The following is a 21224-nucleotide window of genomic DNA, read 5'->3' as shown; positions in this document are numbered from 1 at the left end:
ACCAGCATGTGAAGAACTGGGAAAGAGCATCCTGCAATGATCTGACCTGTGTACATGAAGCGGCAACATAAGGCCCCAGGAAGTGGAACTTCAACTTAGGTTTGCCTGGTGCACACAGAGGACAAGGGTAGGACCAGGGGGAAGCCAACATCTTGGCTCAGTGTTCTAGTTCTCTTGCTTTTTTAAAAAAGATGTTGCCTATGTCAGATTCTTTGAAATATGGTTGTATTTCCTTAGGTATTCATAGGTTGATGAAAAAAAGGATGATTGGCACCTATATTTCTTCCCTTATGAAGTTCAGGTGCTGAAGGATGGGGGCTAGCACAAGGAGATGGTAATTGGGGTATACTTTAAAATTATAATAATTGACAACAACTGTCTTCTGGTGGGAGAGGCTTACTGTATGAGATGCCAAGTGATTTGTTGTTGAGGGCCACAGCCCAGTCGGGATGACGCATGGCATTTTTGCCAGAAGTAGTGGTTGAGGGGTGATGCCAGCAAGTTCTCTCGGAGTTCCCATTGAGTTCCAGTTGAGCTATCTCGCGGGGACTCCCAGAGAGTTCCGATTGGTTGGGGAAGTGCCAGAGGAGGGATATTTCTGGTTACTGGTTCCTGGACTGGCGTGGTGTTCGGGAGAATTCCCGGGGATCGTGTGTGGAGTGTGCTGGTGGAGTTCAGAAATAAAGTTTGTTCCTGCTTCAGTGGCTCGTGATTTGTGCCCAGTCAGACTGTGGCAATTTGTGTTATGTCATTTACACATATAACAAGTCTGTGAAATGGTGTGCCTATTAGGAATGCATTCGGCTGCAAATAACAGAAACCTTCAATGAGAGCAGCTTAAATAGATGGAGAATGGGAATATTTTTCTCATATAAAAATAAGTCCAGAGCTGGGAGAGCTTCTCAATGATGCCATCAAGACCCTACTATCCCTCTACTTCAGCTCCACCAACCTGAGTATGTTGAGTTTCATTTTCTGCTGTCATAAATAGTTTCTACAGCTCTAGCCATTATATATGTGGTACAGACAGGATAAACGCACTCAAGAGAAGCAATGGCATCCACAGACTTCCATTTATGTCTATGCTCCATTGCCAATTCTAGCTGCAAAAGAAACAGGAATACAATATTTTACTTTGTACAGCTTATAGAAGGGGAAGACAAGAAAGAAGAGGGTTAGAAATGAAGATCAAGTTGGCCTATCAATATACCTGCCAATATTGGGATTACCTTCCCCGTACAAAACTCAAATAAGAAAACTGAGTTTTAAAGGAATTACTACAAAGGCACCAAGGCACAAGCAAGTAAGGGGCAAATTCCAGGGTTTTGCCTGTGTCAGGAGATAATCCTTCCTTTCCTGACAACATTCCAGAAGTATAAAGAGTATTAGTAGCAGCAACAGCATCTTTGAAGCAATATTAGGGATGAGGGCCCAGGTATTTGTATTTATCAATTATTGTCAGTATTATTAAAATTTCTAAAAAACAGGGTTACAAAAAATTAAAAGACAAATTTGGACTTTAAGGGAGTTACAAATGAATTGGATGAACTAGATATGTACACATAAAAAAAATAGCAGGTTAGTTTAGGTTTGGTTCAGGTAAACAGTATATGTTCTGGGTGTTCTGAAGTTCCAAGATTGGAGAGATTAGCATTATGGAAGGTCTTAACCAGCAAGGGCTTTAGATACTGGGTAATTCAAGAACTTATTTTTAAAGAGAGGAGTCAAGGGTCATAAGAGACCAAGCAAATTGCCCAGCTCATGGCTGAGCAGAAACTAGAAACCAGAGATGAGGAATCTTAATCCATTGCCCATTCTTCATGGCACACTGATAACAGGAAATAAACTGGTCAAGTAAGGCTTCCTGGAGGAGGCCAACTTTGAGCCTTGAAAGGCAGGCAAGACTTAGACTTTAGAAACAGATATGCAGGTTATTTCAAGTGGGAAAAATGTTACAACAAAAGCTGCAGACCTGGGAATGAACTTTTCCAATAGTAACTAGGAGATGTGTTTGGTGGTATATAGAGGGAAGAGGTGGAAAACGAGGGTGGAGATCAGTGGAGGCTGATGTAGCTGGCTCGGGACAGGGCCAATGCACGGCTCCTATCATTAGGACTTTTTAAAAAAATATTTTCTTAGTTGTAGATGGACACAACTATTTCTTTCTTTATTTATTTTTATGTGGTGCTGAGGATTGAACCCAGTGCCTCACACATGCAAGGCAAGTGTTCTAGCACTGAGCCACATTCCCAGCCCTAGGACTTTTTTTTTTTTTTTTTTTTTTTTTGTACTAGTGATTGAATCCAGGGGTGCTTAGCCACTGAGCCACATCCCTCAGCTTTTTTTGAAACAGGATCTAAGTTGCTGGGGTCTCGAAAAGTTGCTAAGGCTAGCTTTGAACCTTCAATTCTCCTGCCTCAGCCTCCCAAGCCACTGAAATTATGCCACCACGCTCAACCTCATTACAACTATCTTCCCATCAGACATAGCTCTTATAGCCCTGACTAGCCTCTGAATAGATCTATCTTTGCTCCTACTTAACTAGGGTCATGTTATCTGTTTGTGCATCAAATACTTATTGAGCTTCTACAATGTGTTAAACATGGACTAGATACTCTGGAAGAAACTGTAATACATTAGCCTGTATCAGGCAGTGAAGTGTCTAATAATCTACAAGGGAGATAGTGGCTGGGGTTGTAGCTCACTGGTAGAGCATTTGCCTCGCATATGTGAGGCACTGGGGTTTGATTCTCAGCACTGCATATGAAAAAATAAAGCCCCACCAACTACGAAAAAATTTTTGTTTTAAATCTAGAAAGGAGGTAGGATTTATATAGAAAGAATTCCAATACAGGGCTTTAGAGAGATACAAAAAAACTATTCTGCCATTAAATAAAATGAGAGGGAAAATTACATCTAGCTGACAAGATTAAGGAAGACTTTAGGAAGGCAACACTTGCATAGAACCAAGAGTAGAATTAAGGGAGCAGGAGAATATTTCAGAAGAAACGATGGGCTTGAACAAAGTTGGGTGGGAGGACAGGACCAGAGATTGGAGGAAAGAATAGCAGAGCTCAGGGTATGTGTCCCCAAACCATTTGATCTGAGGAGAAGGAACAGGTAACTGTAATCAGCACCTGATTGGTGTTTCTCTTTCTGGCAGGTGGGTTGCTTGGTGCTTCGTTCATCAGCCACCTCCATCGAATGACATCCCGGCCTTTTTGATGATATAGGGCAGCAAATTTAATCTGGCTACTTCCTGCTGGCTAGGGGCGCTGGGGGAAAGGGGATGGCTCATGTGTCAGTTCAGTGGGGAGGCGACTGTAGGCGTATAGGGGCATCTGGTTATAGGTCACTCTGGCAATTTCACCCACGCTTTCGGGCAAACCTGAGGAGGCAGGAAGCAAGAAGCAATCATTAATAGAAGTCCTATGACTAATATAGGAGTGAGAACGAGAATCAGCCACGTAATGAGGGTTGAGTTTAGCCTGGCCAAGGGTCATTTGATTGTTGCTGTTTAAGCCTTTCCCTGAAATGATGGAGGGTGTTGACATTCTTTTCAACCAATCCAGTTTCATCGAGTAACAGTGACATTGTTAATATCTCCAGGTTGTACTTGGGAGGCTGAGGCAGGAGGCTCCTCCAAGTTTGAGGCCCTGTCTTAAAGAAGGCAGTGGGGGTAATGAGGGATGAAAAAAAAAAACTATCCCAGGCATTCAAAATCCTAGAGCTTTGATGTCTATTGAGACTCAGCATTTGACAATGGTTGGCTCCTAACAACTAAATCAGATATGCCAAGCAAACATGCTCCAGATCCCACTTTGTAATAGTGATATGTTAAAAAAAAAATTAGCAAACACTGTCATGAGGTTTCATTGAATGCAATTCAGAAACAAACTGATAAGACTCTCCAAAGCCAGGGAGCTGACTTCTTAGGAGCCTTCTATCTCCAAAACAAAAACAAGAGCAACACAAAATTTCCTCAAGGAGGCTAAAAATGGAAGAGGTAAAGAGATTCAGCTCAGCAGGAAAAGCTTTTGGAGCCTCTGAACGCTCTCCCATACCCTGACCTAAATTTAGATTGAAATCTGAAAGCAGGACTGCTTCCGTTGTAGATTACACCTTCCCAGTTTGAATGGCCATTAGTATTTTATAAGATCATTTAAAAAGCTTCTTTTCTGGGCTACCTCTGCTTCCAAACCAGAGATACCCATAGCTTATTTTCTGGCACAGGATCACAGGAAAATTCCTCAAAAACTCAATAGAGGTAAAGTTCGGAGAGGAAGGCAATTATTTGGTGTTGATGACATCAGTCTGGGGGGCATAATTTCTTCATTGTCCCCTACCCCCCAAACTGCTTTTCTTTCTTGTCCACAGGGCCTGGGGCTTTCAAGTCACTTCCTGATTGCCAGAGAGGCTTGGGCTTCTTATCTTTTCTCTCCTTGCCACTCCTCTCTTTGTACTTTGCCTTTATCTTCCCTTCTGGGCTAAAACAGAAAGTCTCAGGATCCTTCCTGTTGTGTTTGGGAAGGGAGGACAGAATGGGTATGGGGTGGGTGGCCCGAGGGGGAAGGAGAATTGAGGACAGCCACTCTTCACAAGGACACACTTCAGAATCCCCATTCTGGCTACCTTTCCTTTTTTTTTTTTTTTTTTTTTTTTTTTCTGTAGCTGTAGATAAACAATAGGCCTTTATTTTATTTGTTTATTTTTATGTGGTGCTGAAGATTGAACCCAGTGCCTCCCAAGTGCACAGCAGGCACTCTGCCACTGAGCTGTAGCTAACCCCCTTTGCTCTTTCTCTACATTCTTTTTCTCTCTGCTCTTCTCCACCCAGAAGTTTGTGGAGGGTGCACAGTAGTTAACTGGCTCCCGGGAGTGCGCCATGGATCAGCTAATTAATAACTACATGGCACTCGGAAATCATCACACATGTATTTCATACATCCTGGGGAATATTACTCAATGACAGAAGCTCTTGGCAAGTCTAACAGAGTACAAAATAATCTGCAAAGCCATACAATTTCTCCCCAGCTTTTCTAACATTTAGAAGAAATTTCTCTAACCTTCCTAAGCCACACACAGAAATATGAAGGAGAGATATCAAAACATGTAGTGTTGCCAAGAAAATTGGTTTAGTAAGAAGAGCTTTCATGAGTGAGAACATGGGGAGGGGAAGAGAAGAGTGCGGAGACAGGAGGAAGCTATTAATTATTGCTGAAATGGAATCGCTTCCCTAGAAAGATTTCTCTTCTCTTTCCAAAAACTGAGGAAGAAGAAAGGGGGTGGGAAGGGTTGGTGTTGGTTTTGAAGACTTTAATGAGACCAGAAAGTCTGGGCACAGTGGCCAGTGACCCTGGAGATTAAGGTAGGAGGATCACCAATTTGAGGCCAGTCTCAGCAAATTAGTGAGGGCCTAAGCAACTTGGCAAGCCCCTGTCTCAAAATAAAATAGAAAGGGCTACCCCTGGGTTCAATGTTCAATCCCCAGGGGGAAAAAAAAAAAAAAAAAAAAATATATATATATATATATATATATATATATATATGAGAGAGAGGAGAAGAGAGAAAAAGACCAGACATCCTTTAGCAACACATTCTTTTTTTAATTATTATTTTTATATCTATATTTTTAGTTGTTGAACCTTTATTTTATTCATTTATTTATATGTGGTGCTGAGAATCAAACCCAGTGCCTCACACATGCTAGGCACAACCCCAGCCCCCCCCCACCCCACCCCCAGCAACACATTCTTATGAGCAGTCTCCATATTCCAGACATTCCATTCAAATTAATGGCTTTTCTGAAAAGAAATTAAGACAGTGGCTGCTGAAACAAGTCATCCGGAAGGAAGCACAGTAGAGTTGATATTCACAATATTGAAGTTTTCCAGATTGGTCTCAGAAGCATGCCACCCAACGGTTGGGTTGCTGAAGGCTTTCAAACATGCCATGGGAGGACTCTGGAGAAGTCTTTTCAAATCTCTCCTCCTCTCCACAGCTTCTAAAATTATTATTATCATTGTTTGCTTGGCTACAATGCAAAATACACACTGATGAAAATCTTAGTGCTCCAAATGATCAGAAGAATCTCAGGTGCTGACAATCAGATCCTACTTTGACAGGTACTCCCTGAGTGTATCTCAGGGATAAAATGATGCTTTTTGGAGGGATTCGGGCTCTAAATGACATTTGGTGACCTCAGGAAAGTCTCCTGTCCATAGGTCGGGCAACAGTCCCAATTGCTGTTCGAGGGATGAGCTGTCCCAAACAGGATGAACTTCCATGACCCAAAGGCACTCAAACCGACTAGATGACAATATTCCAGAGGGGATTTCAGCTCCAGTGACAGTTCAGACACACTGGTCTCTAAGGTTTAATTTTATGAGCTGGCCACCCATAACCAGTGAAAATCAAAAAGCACTTGGAAGGACCGGAAGAGACTTTATTCCCAGGGCTAGGAATTAAAGCCACTGATTCAAAAAAGCAAATGAGGCGAGGGAGTCGCTCATTGGTAGAGCCACTGTGTAGGATGGGTGATACCTTGGATTAGATTCCAGGGTGTCACAGCACCCAGCATGCCCCCTGACATGTAAATCTAGACAGAATGAGCTGGAGATTTGCATATTATAAGTGACTTATTAGTGAAACTTTCATTTTTCAGCTATTTCTTTTTTGTACTTCTAACCCATTTTATGTAATTGTTGCTTCCTCATCATTTAAAAGGATTTATTACAAAACAAACTGTAATGCCCTGTTGAAAAGATGCCATCCCTCACCCAGTGTGTGAGGGAAACTCTAAGACCTACTGAATTTGTCTTATAAATGATGAAGGGGAATTTGCAAAGCATAACATTTTTTTAAAAATGCACACATATATTCATTTATTAATTCATTTCCCCCTGTGCTTCGTTTTTCTTCATTTTGATTGTGAAATTTAGATGCACACAGACACGTATTTAGGCCAAGAAACACAGGCCTAGAAACAGCACCTGAGCCTACGCGAGACATTCCACACACCCAGCCCAGATTGGGCCAGGCTTCCTCTCTCTAAAAGCCAGTCCTTTCTTTAAGTGGCTATTACTCGTTTCTTTGTTTTTCTTTATGTTTTTTTTTATCATCTATACTTTTATCCTTAAATAATATAATTTATGGAATAGAATAATTAGAATGAAACTTTAGTCTTTTGATGATGCTTTGTTTGAAATTTTCACTGTATAATACTTTATCCACCCTACCTGTGGTGGACATTTGGATTGTTTCCTGCTGTTTGCAATCATGAGAATGCTACTATATTCTGGTATGTGTCTTTGAATGCAACTGCACAAGAATTTCCTGAGGTCATATATCTAACTTTGGAATTGCTGGATCTTTGTGTATGTATATATTCAACTTTTTTTTTTAAAAAACTAAGAATTAAACCCAGGGGCACTAATCACTGAGCCTCATCTCTAGCACTCTTTATTTTTTGAGCGGGTCTCACTAAGTTGCTTAGAGTCTCACTAAGTTAACAGAGGCTGGCTTTGAACTTGTGATCCTCCTGCTTCAGCCTCCTGAGCAGCTGGGATTATAGGCATGTGCTACTGCTTCTGGCTTACTTTATAGTCCTTTTAAAATAAGTCCCTAACTTCAATATTTTCCTTTATAGATAGTGCTTTTTGTGTCTTGCTTAAGAAATCCTGCCCTACCTAGAATTTTTAAGCATATTCTTCTATATTGTCTTCTAAAAGCCTTATATCCTGTGTCATTGAATTTATATTGACATTGACTATAAGAAACATCAGGGCTCAGTGGTGGAATGCTTGCCTGGGATGTGTGAGGTATTGGGTTCGATCCTCTGCACCACATAAAAATAAATAAATAAAATAAAGGTATTGTGTCCATCTACAACTAAAAAATATTACAAAAAAACCCCACAATTTCAGAAACTATAAAATGTGGGAAAGTGTATGTTTTCAAAAAAATAGCAACTCAATTTTATCTTTCTCTTTTAAGTTTTTAATCCAACTAAAGCTGATTTGAGGTTACAGAGAGGATTTTTCCCACATGACTAATCAACTGCCTCCTCATCATCCATGGAAAAGTCTGGTTTTTTTCCTAGTGAACTGAACTGCCACCTCTTCATATATCCAAGTGTCTATGTTGGCTGAACCTGTTTCTGGACTTTCTATTGTGGCTATCAAAAAAATAAATTATCTTTTAAAATTGGCAAACAAAAATTGTTATATTTATAGTGTATATTTATATGTTTTGATACATATTTGATTTTAGGAATATAATTCTTAGCTCTGTGTTCAAGGGTCTCTTGAAAAAGAGATCTCTATTTGAATAGAATTGAAATAAATTATGGGTAATTAATATTTTATGACTTTTCTTTCTATAAATATGGCATTTCTCTAGTTACTTCTTCATAGCATTTTTAAAAAATATTTACTTTTTAGCTGTAGTTGGACACTACCAAAAAAAATACCTCTATTTACTTATTTATTTTTATGTGGTGCTGAGGATTGAACCCAGGGCCTCACACATGCCAAGCAAGTGCTCCACCACTGAGCCACAACCCCAGCCCTCTTCATAGCCTTTTGGTGAAGTTTTATAATAATGTTTATAAAGGCCTGCTATATATTTTGTTAGATTCATTCCTCATTCCCTTGTTTTTTGATAACACTCTAAATGCATCTTTCAAAAAAATTCATTCTTAACTATTTATTGCTGGTGTATATAAAAATGCTATGACTTTGTGTGATGACTACTGTCTAGCACCATCCTGAACTCTCACACTCATCTCAATATATTATGTATATTCTCTTGAATTTTTACACAACCACATCATTGTGATTTCTTCCTTTCCAATCTGAATTTATTTTTTTTAACTTGAAATAAGTCGTTTTTATTTTTTAATTTTTAAAATTTGTTATTTTTAGTTTTACATGACAATAGAATGTATTTAGCAGATTGTACATGAATACAGTATAACTTATTTTTTTAATATTTAGTTGTAGTTGGAATAATACCTTTATTTTATTTATTTATTGTTTTTTATGTGGTGTTGAGGATGGAACCCAGGGCCTCGAATATGCTAGGCGAATGCTCGCTCTACTGCTGAGCCACAACCCCAGCCCCATAACTTATTCTTTTTAGGAGCACACTCTTGTGGTGGTACATGATGTAGAGTACCCTAGTTGTGTATTCAAATACAAGGCTAGGAAAGTTATGACCAATTATTTCTACTCTTTCCTATCCCCTTCCCTTCCCTACGTTTTCCTTTGTCTAATCCAATGAATTTCTATTATTTCCCTCCCCAATCTCCCTTGTTTTTGATTAGCAAATCAGAGAGAACATTCAGCTTTTGGTTTTGGAGGATTGTTTTTTTTTTCACTTAGCATGATAGTCTCCAGTTCCATCCATTTACCAGCAAATGCCATAATTTCATTCTTCTTTATGGCTGAGTAATATTCCATTGTGTATACATATACCACATTTTCTTTTTTTTTAAATTTATTTTTTAGTTTTTGGTGGACACAACATCTTTATTTTATTTTTATGTGGTATTGAGGATAGAACCCAGCACCCCGCGCATGCCAGGTGAGCACGTTACTGCTTGAACCACAACCCCAGCCCCCACATTTTCTTTCTCCATTCATCCATTGAAGAATACCTAGGTTGTTTCCATAGCTTGGCTATTTTGAGTTGAGCTGCTATAAACATTGACGTGGCTGCATCACTGTGGTATGCTGTTTTTAAGTCCTTTGAGTATAGACTGAGGAGTGGGATAACTGGGTCAAATCCAATCTGAATTTTTTTATTTATTGCCTTAGCCTATTATTTAGGACAGCACACTTATCATGAGCCCCATTTTAAAAGGAATAATGACTTGTAATATTTGCTATAGGGTTTGTAAATACCTTTTCTTAAGAAAAATATTTCTCATCCAGGAATGTTATAATTTTACCTGAGTGGATATTGAACTTTATCAAAGGTTTTACACATTTGCTGAGATTCTCATGATTTTTTTTTCCTTTACTCTTCTAGTATGGTAAATTATATTAATTGATTTTCTCATCTCCACCTAATCTTACATTCTTGGATAAAACCAATTTGGTTATGATGTATTATTTTGCTAGATGCGAATTGCTGAAATTTTGTTCAGGTTTTTATATTTATATTTAAGGGAGATTGGGCTGAAATTTTTGTTTCTCACATTCTCCTGGTCAGATATCTGGATAAGGTTGTGCTAGCCTCATAAAATAAATCAAGAAATAATCTCTCTTTTTTTATATCCTCAGACATATTTTATGAGCACAATGCAACTTTAAATAACTTTTATGAGCTTGGAATAAGTTATTACTTGAAGGTTTGGTAGAAATCACTGGCAAAACTCTTTTAGCGTGGATTTTTCTTTGAGAAAATAACAACAGATTTAAGTTGTTGAATTTGGTATGTTCTGACTTTTTATTAAGTTCAGATTTACTAACTTTAATTTTTTGGAATTTTTCCACATCAACTGTTTGCAAATTAATTGGCATAAACATATTTGCACATTTCTCTTATCCTTGTGATTTCTGCATTTTATGAAATTTTTGGCTTTTTTTAATTTCTTACATTATTGTGGTCTTTTTCCCATGGTCATTTATCATCAGAGATGTATAAAATTTTTTGAGTCTTTAATAAATCTGGTGTTTTGCTTAGTGGGTACTTTCTTTTGTTGTTCTTTTCCTAACTCTTAAAGCTCTTCATATTTCAAATTAGTTTCTCTTATAATCTAAACTTGTAGGCCTTCAAATTTCCCTTTAAGCCAGGTGTGGTGGCACACACCTGTAATCCCCGTGGCTCAGAAGGTGGAGGCAGGAGGATCATGAATTCAAAGCCAGCCTCAGTGAGGCTCTAAACAATTCAATGAGACCTTGTCTCTACATAAAATAAAATATGAAAAATTAGGGTTGGGGGTGTGGCTCAGTGCCCCTGAGTTCAATCCCTGGTATCCCACTCAAAAATTTTCCCTTTAATTACTAGTTCCCCAAATTTGATACAGTTTTAAATATTTGATACATAGCATTTAAATACTGTCACATTTCCACAATGATTTGTCCCTTGACCCATGAGTTTCCAAGCAAATAGTTCCTTCTAGTTATCTTTTTATTTTGAACTCATTCTTTTCTCAGTTGCATTGTACTCATAAAATATGTCTGAGGATATAAATAAAATTTTCAAAATGTTTTGAAACTCACTTTATGGCTCATCTGTGATCCACTTTACTGAGGTTTTTTGGGTTGTGAAGAATTTTTTTTTCTCATTCTACAATTTTGCCTTGGGAGTTCCACCTTTGTTGAGTTTGTTCTATTAAACTCTCCATTTAAAGCACACACTAACTTTTACTTTACCCCATAAGATTCTCAATACTGCAAAAACCAATATTCAAATCCACTAGATTCAGCAAATGCCCTTCAAGCGGATGCTGACTTTGGGTCCTGCTTACCTCTGGGGGTTCTGGCCTTCACCCTGTTCTGGTGCTATTTCTTAATTTATTCCCAGATTACAGATGCTTTCCAGAATATATTTTTAATATTTTACCCAGTATTTTGTTGGTTTTCAATGATTGGTTTAGACAACTGGAATATATTACTGGAAATGTAAATCCTCATTCATTTTTCATCAAGCATTTATTGAGCACCTACTATAAGTGTTATAGCTGTGATCTGTACAAAACAGATTAGAAGAATGAGAAGAAGAAACATTGACTAGGGTAGTACAGTAGAGGAAACTGAGAGAAGATGATGGGGAATGGTGGTTAAAAATACATATTTGGCCAGGTGCAGTGGTGTAGGCCTGTAGTCCCAGTGACCTGTAGTCCCTGTAGTCCCTGTAGTCCCAGAGGCACAAGGATCAGAAGTTCAAGACCAGCCTAGGCTACTTAGCAAGACCTGTTTCAAGAAGTGCCAGGGGTAGCTCAGTGGTAATACGATAGGAAGGAAATGTCCTGCAGACAACTTCTGCTTTCCACTCCACTAATGAACTTCCTTGAGATGGGCAGTGTGCCTGGGTGCATTCTTATACAGGGGGAGAAAAGAGGAGGAAATGCAAGGAGAAATGCAGAAGTTAGTATTTGAAAAATGATCCTCTTGCAAAAGGAATGACTAAAGCATGCAGGGTAGAAGGAATAGGAGAGAACACTAGAGCAAAAAGAAGGTACTCCAGATGTTGGGTGAGGGAACTTGGATTTTTTTCCTTAAGATCTACCTAACACAGGTAGATCTGCAATTCAGGGCATAAATGCTTAGCACTACAGAGGGCTGGAGGGCAGCACCCATACACCTTCATGGGTTGCAAGAGAGGTGGAAGGACCTGATTACAGTGTTTGTGGTGAGAGGGGGACATAGTCGTGCAACTGAGGAAATTCTGGAAAGCTGCCAATACAGCAGTTTTGCAGAGAACTTTGGAATATAGAAATGATATGATGGATGTCGAATGGTAGTAGTGGGAAATGAGACTCCCTCTGAGGTTTCTGAAAAGGATGACTAAATGGATGACAGTTTCATTAATCAGGATCATTCAGGAGGAGCAGGTTGGAAGCAGCACAAAGGATGAATTTGATGTCACTCCGGGCCTTCCTCCTGGAGGTGTCTAAAGACACTGAGCACAAGTATGTGGATCTCAGAGGAGTTCCTGCTGATAAGACTTGGATCAAGTTTCAAGAAGGGAACAATGGTCAATAGTGTCTTATGCTACAGCAATCATGAGACACAGAACCGGAAAGGGGCCCATCATATTTGGCAACCAGAAGGTCATTGGTAACTTTAGCAGTTTCAGGGGTGGGGAAGAACAAGATTGTGAAGAAGTGAAAAAAACAAATATTTTTCCTGCTCTTCCAGATAGCTTGGCTAGGAAATGTAGCTGTGAGATAAGTAAATAGCTCAAGAGGGAATATTGCGTAAGGTGAAAATAAGGAGATGATTAAAATACAATTTCACAAATCACATGGTTTATTAAATTATTCTCAGGGTGACAATGCTTAATGGGGGAGATTAACAAGAGCAAACATCACAGGGAATACACTCCATAGACTGCGTACCTCAGCCAATAGGAAGTGAATTCCAAAATTACTAAAGTTAACTTAACTTATCTCAAGAAGCTCCTAGAAGAGGGGCTGGGTTGTGGCTCAGTGGTAGAGCACTTTCCTAGCATGTTTGAGGCACTGGGTTTGATTCTCAGCACCATATATACATAAACAAAATAAAGGTCCATTGACAACTATAAAAGAAAAAAAAATATATATATATATATATGAAGCTCCTGGGGAAAGTCATGTCTATTAAAGTTAAGGTGGACCTTGTGTGAAGACTGTCAGGAGAAGCTGGCTTGACCACTGGAGCAGAGATCTGGTGATACTGTGACGGCCCTGGTCGCTGGAGTGTGGTGCTTGTGTTCTGGGGTAAGGGGGGACAGCCTTGCCTGCTGCAGCCAGAGCTCTCAAAGTGTTGGTCAAACTCTTGCATTTGTATGTATTTTGAAGTCCAGTAGGTGAGGTCAGTAACTCACATCTCTGGGATCAATAATGTTTGGAGGAAATTCACAGAGGAGGAAGAGCTCACTCCAAGTTCTCACATACGGGATAGGACAGCATGTCTACTCTTTTCTTCCCTCTCCGGGATCCCTTCCTCTACTCTCTTGGTCTGCCTCCTATTTATTTTTAATTGGTGCATTATAGTTGTACATAGAAGTGGAATGCATTGTGAAATGCATTGTGACATATTTGTACAAGTACTTCACTCCCCAGTCCCTCCCTCCACCCCTCCCCCAACACGTCTACTCTTAAAACATCAAAACAGAACAAAAAGCACAAGCTCCCAAACCAAAAAATGTTGTAGCAGACTATGTAAGAATTTGAAATCATTTTGAAGATATGGAACCATATCTTCTACCTTTTAAACAGTGGCAGAAGCCTACGTTGCTGAAGCTAACAGATGAATCTAGAATTGAGGAAGGTGGAGACATTTAGTGGAGTGAGGTTCCTCACCATGGAGCTGGAAGGTGGGCGGTCAGAGGACCCATGAGGCAGGACGGGGTTTCCAGGATGGTGGAGCAGGTGCAAATTGGGTATTCCCTCCCCCATACTTCCTAGGTGTCAGGGCAGGAAGTGAAGGGACACCATGCAACATATATTCACTAGTCCCTACTCTGCTTAAGTAGTGGTGTAAATTAGGTAGACACCAGAGAATGAGGAAAGTATTAGACACGTGAACCAATGAAGGAAAGGAGGGGATGTCCAGGGCTTCCTGAATGCTAAAGGGGAAGGAAGGAAGCTTGGCAGAATATTGCCCTTCCAAAGCAGGAGGTAGTAAGAATAGCTGCAGGGAAACAGAAAGAGTCAACGCTGGCAAAATGAAGCAAGGCTAGAAAACAAATAGTAACAGCATGTTCCAGGTTCCCTGCATTATGCTAAGTTAGGAACTATATAGGAATCACATGTACTACTCCAAACAATCTTGTGAGCAACGCATTGTCGGTTCCATTTTATTGATGTGGAAATTCTTTTAATTCTACTTCTCCATAATGGAGTAAATTGCTTGGAATATGGAGGGAGAGTTCCAGTTCTTCTCTTTTAAAAATTTATTATTTCACTGGTGAAGCCAGGTGAAAGCAGGGAAATGGAAATGCCAAGCGGCCTCCGAAGGGCCATAGTTAACGTTGGGTGGAATTCTAGAGCCAGGTGGAAGGAAGCAGGCTGCGGAAATGAAGTGGTAGCCTGTGAGGGGAGCCCTTCCCTGAGTTCCAGCACAGCCCTGTCACACAGTACCCAATCTGTGCAAAAACTCTTTGTGCGGCTGCTGGGTCCACCGCAGAGAAGCTTGCCCACTTCAATACCCTCAGAGCTATATAATCAGTCCGGCACAGGAGGCACACTGAGAAATTAACTGTTATGCCTCCTTTCATAACGTCCAATAATAGGCTGCAAAGGAGACTTTTAAGATGATGGGCATCAGTAATATATAGTAAAGGCAATTATCTCTTAAAAAGTGTATTTTGAAAAAATGTGTAATAGGGTTGGGGGGAGGCAATGGGGAACTAAGCAAAAGAGCCACGAGTGATCAAAAGGAGATTTCATAATGTCTCATAGCATTCATGTTATATGATTTTATAACATTTTTTATAATATGCCCTGGACCGTTTTTTTGGTTTTTTTTTTTTTTGCACGTTTGCATTTGAGGCACGTGACTCGCTACTGGGTTGCCATGGGGACCAGAAGAAACTTTTTTTTGAAGTAACGTTCCCCGGGCTGTAAGCGGGAGAAATTGCCTGGGACCCTTCCAGGCCAGGGGACCCTGACTGCTCCTCCAGGGACAAGGAGCTGCGCGGCTACCCGGGAAACTGGCGACACGGCGCCTCGCCCGGCCCGGGGGTGGGCGCGGGGGGGGGGGGGAAGCGCGCGTCACGTGGCTGGGGCGGGGCCTGCGCACCGCCCGCCGCCCGCCAGGCAGCAGCAGCAGCCGCTGCCGCCGCCGCCGCCGCGTCCCATTCATGAGGGCCGTCCGCCTCGGCTGCGGCCCAGGCGGCTCCCGAGGCAGCGGCGGCGGCGGACGCCCCGGCCCCGCCCCCTCGGCAGCTCTCCCCGGCTGGTCCTCGCCGCCGGCATTCATCCTCCGCTGCTCCTCGGCCGCCTTCCCGCGTGCGCCGGCGCGGGCCAGGAGCGGAGCCGCCGCAGGTAAGCGGGCTCTGGGCCGGGTCCTCGTGCCCCCTCGTCGCGGGCCGGCTTCCGGAGGGGCAGTCGCGTGTCAGCGCGTGAGGGTCGGCGGGGGGGCCGCACTGCCGCAGGCCGCGACCCTCCCGGGAGGCGCGGGCCAAGCTGTTCCCTGTCCTGAGCCCCTGTACCCCCACCCCCCGCCTCGCAGCGACCGCGCCACGTAGACGCGGTCCGAGCCGCCGCCACAGCAGCACGGGCTGGAGGATCACTGAGCGGGCTGAGGACTCTGAAAAGCCTTCGGGGCCCTGCTACCCGCGGGGATGGTCACCTGAGATCCATTGGTTTCTTCTCTGGCCGGGAGGCTGGGGCTGCGAGTTGCGGCCCGGGAAGCACCGCGGGAGGCCGCGTCCCCATCTCGCCCCTGCCCCTGCCCCTGGCCCTGGGGGAGGGGGCGCCCGGGGCACGTGATTCGCCGCGAAGCGAGGGCTGGCAAGTTGCTGTTATTTCTCTAAGGCCGTTCGTTTGCCCGCCGCCGCCTCCTTCAGGCTGTAGACCGGATTCAGGTGTGAGTAGTTTTCTTCTCAACCCCCACCCGGTAAATCTTGATTTGTAGTGAGTGGGTCGGGATACAGTTTTTACTGAGGGCTTCTCAACTTTTGACGCCACTGATCACTTACTCAAATTAAGATGACTCTCCTTGCAAATTTCGGGATGACGCTTGGAAGACATAATTAATGCAAAACGGGACCAGGAAGATGACCCGTCCTTTCAGAAACCGCTGGAACTCTGAATACCCGGAAAGTCTGAAAATTTATGAACAAGCAGCCAGACTAATTTTTAGTACACATAAAGAGCTTTTTTCCGCCCCTTCCCCCATTTTTTAAAAATTGAAAACAAGTCTCTTGCTGTCAATCCAGACCTTGCTGAAGTTCTTTTGCCCTACAGTAGTGATGCTGTGTGTTACTGTTTGTTAATACTTGACCTTGCTGGTTTATGTTTTGACCACGCAAAAGTCAATTTTGGATTATTTACCAATAATTTAGTCGGGTATTGATTTCAATGGCTTAAGAATGAAAAGCCAGGCAGGTGTTGCTGAAGGTGGAAAAATGCAAAGCCTACCACCAGGTGCAGGGGGAGCAGAGGCTGGTGATTTATTCCTCCTTGAGCTGGTCCTCCTGAGCATCCTCACTCTGCCTAAGTGCAGCCACCTCAGGCCAGACCCAGCCAGAGTATAAAAAGTGCAAACAAAGCTACATGTGGAAGACTGTTGGAAAGTGTGGGTGTCTTTTTCCCCTCTAATTAAATGTGTAGTCGATTGTGGTCCATCAGACCCAAGTATCTCCTGCCCAGATGTTGGTAGAACTAGCCATAGAATGCTGGAAATAAAACGGACAGTTTCGGTTTTAGTTTATGATGGCACAGTTGAGAATCAACAGAGAAGCATTATGCTTGAGAGGATCTGGACATGGAAGCTTTTGAAAACCCTTGAACACTATAGTAAAGCACTATTAAGAAACAAATAATAGAGTCAGCCAGGGCTTTGATTCTTTTATTACTACTTTCTTGTAGCAGTAAAGGTTTTTATCACCCTGCATTGTAATTTTTGGTTTACTGTATGGACTGTCCCCAGCACTGGGACCAGAGTCCCTGAAGGCAAAACTCCTTAGTTGCCCTTTACCAAACACACAGTGGGCTTTAGAAGAGCCTTAGTGGAGGATTGTTGTATGAAGGTAGGAAGCAGCAGGCAGTTTGCCCTTACCAGTGACCTGGTAGTGGGTAGCACTTCCTGAATGAGTTCACTGAATTTTCCTGATTGGTGAGCTTCTGATGAATAATCTTGGTGGTGCCACACTTTTGAGGTGGTCAAAGGTTAGATTAAGCTGATGAACATTACAGTGGATATTTTGCAATGTTTAAGTATTAATATTTAGTTTAAAGATAGCTTGGTTTTGTGTGTCAACAGATTTCTTCTGTATGCCTCCTATATATCAGAACTTAACACTTTCTGTAAGCTTCTTTGTTAGGAAGTAGATTCAGCTACCTCCCTAAAGTGGTTAGCAACCTCGATTAGGAGGTTTTTCTTTAAGTTTGCCCATCTTTTTATATCCTTTCCTTTTTGCTCTGTCCCTGGGAGCTGTCACTGTTGACATGCCATGTCAATTGATAGTAGTTTTGAACTTTTTTTTTGGAATTGTTTTTAGCTGTCTCTCATGTCCTTCATTGCTAGGTAAGTCATTATTATTTCTGGCTGAGCCATCAGGGTCTTCTGCCTATCACTTGCCACCTTTATGGTGAAAATAACTCGCAAGTTTGTAGGCAGGGACTGTAGTTGGCCTTATCCCATGTCATTAAAACTTAGCAACATTTGGAGATATTTACTATAAGTTGTAAAAATATGGGTAATCTTGGTAAAAAGGTATTTGGATAAGAAATTGTCTTGGTGGCTTTGCTAGCATTTAACTGATTTCTGGGTCCACCTCCCTGCCTTGTTGACTATATTAGCATAACTGTTAATAACAGTAAGCACTTTATATGTGTGAAGTCCTGTACTTTTCAAGACAAAGGCATGAGGAACAGATGAAGTAGGTAGGAATCGCCAAGTGTCAGTGACAACCTGCCCTTAATTTGCCCTGGAAACTTGGGCCTCTCTACCCCTGCTCAGATTCTCAGTCTGAAAGGAAGGAAGGGAAAGCAAAAAGAATAGATTAGTAGATGAATTCCACCGCAGTGCAAGATAAAGACCTTAACGTGACATTTAGGATTAAAATGATGATAAACATTTTTTTTTCCTAATTTGATTCAGTGACTACAATTTTGAATCTTTTTCCTCAAAAGCTTTATAATACTAAATTTTAGTGATTTTTATTTGTCTATTTAGATTGATGTTAAAATTGTTACTAAGAAATGTGGAAGAAAGAGGGCTGGGGTTGTAGCTCAGTGGTAGACCCCTTGCCACAGGGTTCAGTTGTCAGCACCACATATAAATAAATGAATAAAATAAAGGTCCATCAACAACCAAAAAAAATTATATATATATGTATATATACATATATGTGTGTGTATTTATTTATTTATATAATAGAAATGTGGAAGAAAGAAATCAGAATTGGTTTAACTTAAGGCCTAACAAAACAATTACATCAACATCTCCTTTTCCTATCTTTTATTTAACTTCTCTACAAAGCCAGAGTAGTTTGTATGACTGTTAGAAGTGGGATCTTTTAGGATTCTTTATAGTTTATTTAGGTAAAAAATATAAAGAGACTACGTAAGTAAATCAGAAAAGATGTGTGTGTTAAGTGGGTAGCTGCTAGAACATGATCTTTTAAAAATCTGGAATGTAATGCTTATTTTTGTAGTCTTTGAATTATAAGAGCTTTATTATTTAGTGCTTATTTATTTGTAGTGTCATACATTTCCAACATAAACTATTGGCTTTTTTGTTTGTTTTTCTTTTTTTCTTAGAGGGCAAACATTGGCTCACAGAATAGCATAGGGTTGTGGCTCAGTGATAGAGCACTTGCCTAGCATGTGTGGGTACTAGGCTCAATCCCCAGCATCACAAATTAAATAAACAAATTAAATAAACAAAATAAAGATATTGTGCCCATCTACAACTAAAAAAAAAAATTAAAAAGAGTAGCATACCTTAGAAAGTTGGCAGCCAGTGGATTCCTTCCTCTACATGCCTTTATTCCATTTAACAATTTAGAAAGATTTTACTTCTATATGTAATTTTATGGCCAGTAACTGAACACTAAATTAAATATAACACTTGCCTTTATTTCATTTCATACTCTTATTTGCTTTTTGTGCCAATTCCTTATTTTAATTTTATTGTTTAACCAGAGTATAAATGAAATCTAAGTAATGATTTGTACATTCTGATTTGTTTTCAACTCCTAGCATCTTTATCTTTCCTGTTCAAGAACCTACAGTAATTCATGCTCACCTATTTTCAAATCTGAATTTCTCATCTGTTTTCTCAGTTCCACTTCAGTTCATTTCAATTCAGTTTCACCTTCCCCAATCCATTTTTTAATATTTTCTCCCATTACACTTTGCTTAATTAATTTCTGCTACAGGAGACAAGCTCCTTTGCATGTGTGATGTTGTTTTGTGCTCTGTATTTCTTTGGGATTGTTCTGAAGTCAATTGTGGTTTTCTTCTTAACTGTTAATCCTGTTAGAGTGAATAAGTGTTGCCTCCTTAAGTTTTCCAGCACTCCTGTAGGTAAAGCCATTTGGCCTCCTTTATTGTAAATGTTGAACTAAAGGGAGAAGAAAAGTGATGAATGGCATTGAACGGAAGTCACAGGGTGCTATTCTTGAAAGTTGGGCAAATTCTAGTCAAGAAAGTGGATTTGAGGGGTGGAGAGAGTACCTATGGAGTAGGGAGAAAGAATCTGTTGATTTAAAGTGTGAAAGGCCAAGGGTGACAGTGTTTAAGGTACAGGCCCTAAAAGGATGAAGGAGAAAGAGAGGAGACCAGCATAGGTTGATGTGCAGAAGGAGTTCTCAGTAAAGGAGCTGAGATGCTGTAGAGCCCTGTTATTTGCACTGGAAACTTTTGAGGTTGGTTTGCTCTCTCATTGCTTTGATTTTAACTTTTTGGTTACTTGTTAATTTAGTTGAAATTTTAAGCAGTATTGTGGGGGGCCTGAAAGGGTACAGATTTGGAAAATTTAATAAACATGATATAGAGATACTAATATTTCAAAGAGAAGGATCTAGTTTTTTTTTTTAATTATTTGGTTTGGGTGGTTATAACTAAGCTTTATTAGATAAAGAGGAGATGCTGAAGATGGGGAAATATCCTTTAGAAAAGCTGAAATTGGTCCTGCAAGTAAAGAAAAAAGATAGGCATATGATACCAAATAACTTCTTTAGTGACTTACTGAATTTCTTTTACCTATTTCTGAAATATAATGAAAGGGATAATTGATCCCAAAGATGTTAATTTAAATACTTATTTTTGAATCTATTGTAAGATAAGTTCTTTTTATAAAAATAAAGTGACAGAATTATAAATAAAGATCATTAGTTAATTTGGGATTGAAATCTACCTAGAAGGCTTTTTTTTTTCTTTTAAACCTGAGTAAACACTGAAGTTGACTAATAACCAGGATAGTTATATTTTGTTCAGTGTCTTTATGATATGATGGTTATTGCTCCTGGTAAGGTAGAAATGTCCAGTTGTACTAGAGACTTGGTGTTTGGCTTATTCTAAATAAGAGAAGTATTCAGAATACAGATTGCTTTTAAGAGATATTGGGAAGTAAAGTATTCAATATGATATTGTCTGATAATTTGATTATGTGATTCCCCCCCTCCCCCCAGGTGCTTTAGGTGCTTTACCACTCAGCTAAATCCCCAGCCTTATTTAATTTTTTAAATTGAGACTGGATCTCTTTATGTTGCTGAGGCTGACTCCAACTTGCCATCCTCCTGCCTCAGCCTCCCAAATCACTGGGATTACAGGTGTGTTCCACCATGCCCAGCTTTGATTTTTGAATTATTATCTGCTATGTGCCAGCAAAACCATT

At 40.5% G+C, this 21224-nt stretch overlaps 1 protein-coding gene across 1 annotated transcript in view; it reads left to right on the top strand.

The window, feature by feature from the left end:
• The first annotated feature begins 15527 nt into the window (after nucleotides 1-15527).
• Nucleotides 15528-21224, top strand: part of Lpin2 (lipin 2) — a 76602-nt gene continuing 70905 nt past the window's right edge. Inside the window, exon 1 of the mRNA XM_026394539.2 lies at nucleotides 15528-15700. The gene's annotated coding sequence lies outside the window, so the exon portion shown is untranslated. The remainder of the gene's footprint in view (nucleotides 15701-21224) is intronic.

This window comes from Urocitellus parryii, chromosome 13 (assembly GCF_045843805.1).
Source record: "Urocitellus parryii isolate mUroPar1 chromosome 13, mUroPar1.hap1, whole genome shotgun sequence".
In the NCBI taxonomy this organism is placed as follows: domain Eukaryota; kingdom Metazoa; phylum Chordata; class Mammalia; order Rodentia; family Sciuridae; genus Urocitellus; species Urocitellus parryii.
Note: the sequence above shows the minus strand (reverse complement) of the source record. Positions and strands in the feature narration are given on the sequence as shown.